Here is a 4,543-nt window from a genome sequence, read left to right on the forward strand (position 1 = left end):
TCATAATTTTAATTCAGTTCTAGTTCTGGTCCTTATTATCTCTAGGTTTAGATCAGAACTGAACTGTAATTCGAAGGTAAAAGGTAAACGCTGTTGTGATTCCATTTCCATTTCCATCCCTTTATATACATGTAGAACGATCGGTAAAAAAAAGGTTAGTTTCGAAAATAATAGACCGGCTAGAAAATCGCCGGTCCTATGGCCGCAGGACAAAACGCAATCGGCCAAGACTCAAGCGAGGTTGCTGTTCCATTTTCCGTCCCCGTCCGTCGGAACTCTTCATCGCAGCCGGCCGTGGTCGCCGCGGCCGCCGTCGATCCGTCTGTCTCCCGACAAACGTATAATTATCGGCGTTGCACGCGGGGTCCGTAGGAGGAAGAACAACCCGACGAGGAGCGCAACGGAGGTGCGGCAAGAAGGCACATCGACTTTAACCCCCCCGTACAATAACGAGAAACCGGGCGACGTGTGTTATTAAATATTTTTTATGCCGGAAACGACCGCGTTAAGTGGACGGTTGTTTCTATGAATGCGTTCTGTGCCGATTATTATTTTTGTTGTTATTGTTTCAAAAAGGAAAAAAAAAAAGGAAAGAAGCAAGGAACAAAAGTGTATCTGTCGGCGAACAATTTCGCCCCGCGGCAGGTGAAGAAAATGGGACAGGAGAATATAACGGGGGTGAACAACGAATAAGTACCTGTATTTTACCACCGACCGGCGGATGTGTCGTTCATCATTGATTTGGCCGCCCGCATATCAGTGCAAGATCTCTGGACTCACTTTTGCTCACAATTGCTAACGTTATTCTATATTTAATACTGCTACCTGATAAAAAGATTCTAAAATTACTTTGTACAGATGATACATTAACTTTTTATATCTCCATTTTTCATTGATTACACGTAGTGTGAAAAAGAGCACTTTGTAGGGAAAAGAACCGCTGGTGTACACGTAGGTACATATAAGTCAACTGAAATGAATTTGAATCTTTTATTTTATACGCATGACTCCAAGAAAACAAAGGATCTTTTCTAAAATATACAGTTGGAAAATCTAAAGTTAATTTTCCTTTGAAATCATCAGGGACATTTTGATTCCAGTCGTCATACGATAGGGGAACCGCTGCCTTACAGCAAAGCAGGGTGACTGCAGAAAACAATAATCCTCTAACTATATGATGTACTTAACTATCTAATACTTGACAATAATTGTTTCCCCCTAAAGTTAGGGATTTTTAAAAGTAAAGTTTGAAAGTAAAAGTGTGTTTCGACACTGATTTGTGAAAATTGAAGATGTCTATTTACATTCAAATCTCACTCACGGATTTTACTCAAAATATCTACTATATTATTCAGTTCAAGCGCTCATTTTACATTTTTGTGTGATATTTGCTAGTTATAAGTTATTTTGTCGATTTTTTGTCACAATTAGATTTATTACTACATTAGTAGTGCAGTAAATCGGCCGCTGGGTTTTTACAAAACTGAGAAGATTAATCGCTTAAGACGTGCTCCTTGATCGTCGGCATAATGTGCGCGTTAACTTAATGTCTACCACAAATTAGTGGTCGGCAATTAAAAATTACCCTCAAATATATTATACGTTATACGGTCTGTTCGATATCCGTCACCGACAATGCGAAAGGCACCCCCGTGCGTCGGTAGCATATCGCATGGCCAATAATTAAGCACTGGTTTTAACTTTTAGGTAATCATTACTTCACTGAATCAACCACTAGAGGCGCTCGGAACTTTATTCCTTTTGGTCACTTTTTGGCGCCATCTTGCTTCGGGCTCTTCGGCAACCGACAATTATGGTCTCGGTGCTTAGATATATGTTGCAGTTGCCCTCTTCTTTACGATTCCGCTGGCTGCAACTTCTAAGACCTCCTCTTCACGCTAATCACAACAATTACAAGGACGAAACGATCCTTGTCATGTGTCACTAGACGTCAAAATCTTTCTTTTGTTCGGAGCACAACAATTACGCCCAGTCGGTACCCATTCGAAAATCATTAACTTATTCCACACCAAAATATATATATAGATAATGTTTTTCTATGTCCGTTAATATTAAGACTTATTTTTCAATTGTTTGTGCCGATCTCAATCTCTGATAGGCGACAATAAAAAACGCAAACGTTGAAAAGACATTGTTATCGTCTCAGCCGTCTCGATCAAACTAAAGTGGACTGCTAAACATGCTCCTGGAGTAATTTGTGACGAAATAAGGGGAAAATTATAAAATTACATTGCTGGCTTAAACTGCGCTCTTTATTTGTGGCTGTGTTCCAATAGTCTGCAGGAGGGCATGGCGGGCTTTTACTGTAATAACTCCGTAATCAAGAAAGCTCGCCTCAGTGGCGTTCTTCAAACGAAAACACAAAGGTTCCATTTAATTTAAAACAACTTTTCGTTTTGTACCTTCTTCTTTTAAGGATATTTAATATATTGACCAAAAGATCTGTATTTTGGAATAGATCGACCAATATCATCATCATCATAAGGTTGTCAGTCCTAAGACTTACTGGATAGGCACCTCCACTTTTTCCAATCCTGAGCTAATCTTCGCATTTCCCTAAGTCTAAAAAAAAAACTTTTGGGTGTTTCATTCCCACCAGCCAGTAATGCTGGTGGGTGGGCAGTCCCTNAATAACAGTCATATTTAAAATGCAAAGTAGTTCAAATATATCGTTTTCATGTATGAAATATTGGTTATAATTAACCGACAGGGTCTTTTACTTATGACTTAAGGAAATGCTGAGATTGACTTTTTGAAATTTTTAACTGTTTAGTGTCAAACAAAATGACAAGCAAATTTTAATGGGTGAAATTACTAGTAAATAAATAATTTTCCGAAAAATAATCATGCTTGAAAAGCTATGTAGTTCAAACAGAACATTTCCGTGTAGGGCAAGCACATTTTTGGAATAAAATATAAGATATAATTCATCAGGATCCAGGATCTTGTACTTATAATTAGGTATGTTTTGGGTTTTCTTCCGTATTAAACTGGGATATATTTACAAGTCAATAAGGAACAGGACAGATAGGGTGGTAGGGCATCTGAGACATGAAGGACTAGTTTGACACATACCTACTAGAGATAGAAACAGCAGTAATGAGGGGCAGAGAAAGATTACTGTGTAATATTCTTATTTTAGGGAAAATACGAAAATTGACTTTTAAAAAAATTAATGGGAAAATTTTGTACTCAATTCCTTAGTGTCCTTTTCTTTTGAAACCAAAACCAGGCAATATTCTTTTAGATAAAATCACTTACTAGTGAAGAATTTTCCAAATAGTAATCATACTGAAACAGCTGAGCTCAAGCATCATTCCTATGTATGACAACTAAAACTTTCCAAAATACATTGAGCTGTGTTTCATACCAAAATGGACTTTTCTTTTGAAATCAACTAGCAAACAAAAAGGTAGACAGATAGGATACTTTCTAAGACATGAAAGTTTAGTTAGAGACATACTAGAAACAGAATGATGGGTTAAACGGATCAAAGGTAGACCTAGATTAGATTAATGATACGATAATTAATTTTAAATTGTGTTGCTAATATAATTTCCTCAGGACTGAATATTATATTTTATCACCAGTGGAATTTACGCGTACCGCGGTAAAGAACTTTGTTATTATTTGTTTTATTTCTATTCTTCACAATAACATTTTCAAATGAAGGTACATTTGCTGATGTTTTTGTTACATACCTAATACATAAATCGTTTTTTAGCGCTATCGTCAACGTTAATGACACTTTATCATGCTTAACTTACATTTTTAACGGCTAGAAAACTGCATAAGAAACTGAAAACAACTTTCGATCCCGTTGCACCATTTCATTCACGGAAAACAGTCCTTTTATAGCTACGCAAATTGACCTGCAGAAATGAATCCTTTCAAAATTAAAAAGCATTCAAACCCTTTTGTTCACTAAGTTCATTAATATTTTGTTTTTGTGTTGTTCTTTATAGTAAGATTAAAATCAAATTACGAAATAACTTATCAGTTGACTATAACAATACTAATATACTAATACTAGTATACTGTAAATTCGTCAATGGACCTTAAAGTAGGCAGCCCAACGAGCAATACCACTCAATTTGGACTAGTGTATATTATAGCACCATTATTTATACACATATATGTATTTATATTTGGATTTTGTTACACCTGGCAGCCAGTAACAAATTGCTGTCGCTCTTAAATATATTACATAATAGCCTCTAAACGTAGCAAACAAAGATTTAAGTAAACTAAAAGTCCATTTTTAATTAGTTTTAATGAAACTTTATTCCTGTCGTCCCGCCACTTTACGGTCATAACAGAGAATACTCTTTCTGTAAATGCTGAAGTGGCCGGAGCGAACAGCAAAAGTGACACTACCTTGAACAGATTTGGGAAATCAGGTTGTTCCGTAAATATAGCTTGCTATTTTTTCTTTGTAATATTATTGATGTAAAAATACTCTGAATTTCGAATAATCGCTTACAAAATTACGATGTTTACTTAAGGCCTTAAATAAAGTATA

The 4,543-nt window shown here is 36.2% G+C and overlaps 1 long non-coding RNA gene across 2 annotated transcripts in view; it reads left to right on the forward strand.

Moving 5' to 3' along the window:
• Nucleotides 1–2,795: 2,795 nt before the first annotated feature.
• The window catches only part of LOC108739392, a 13,046-nt gene continuing 11,298 nt past the window's right edge, over nucleotides 2,796–4,543 (forward strand). Inside the window, exons 1-2 of one of the 2 annotated variants that reach the window (XR_003230841.1) lie at nucleotides 2,796–2,982; nucleotides 3,269–3,433. This is a non-coding gene — a long non-coding RNA (uncharacterized LOC108739392). The remainder of the gene's footprint in view (nucleotides 2,983–3,268; nucleotides 3,434–4,543) is intronic. The other variant, XR_001938145.2, reaches the window with a different exon arrangement.

This window comes from Agrilus planipennis, unplaced genomic scaffold (genome assembly GCF_000699045.2).
Source record: "Agrilus planipennis isolate EAB-ADULT unplaced genomic scaffold, Apla_2.0 scaffold123, whole genome shotgun sequence".
NCBI classification, from domain to species: domain Eukaryota; kingdom Metazoa; phylum Arthropoda; class Insecta; order Coleoptera; family Buprestidae; genus Agrilus; species Agrilus planipennis.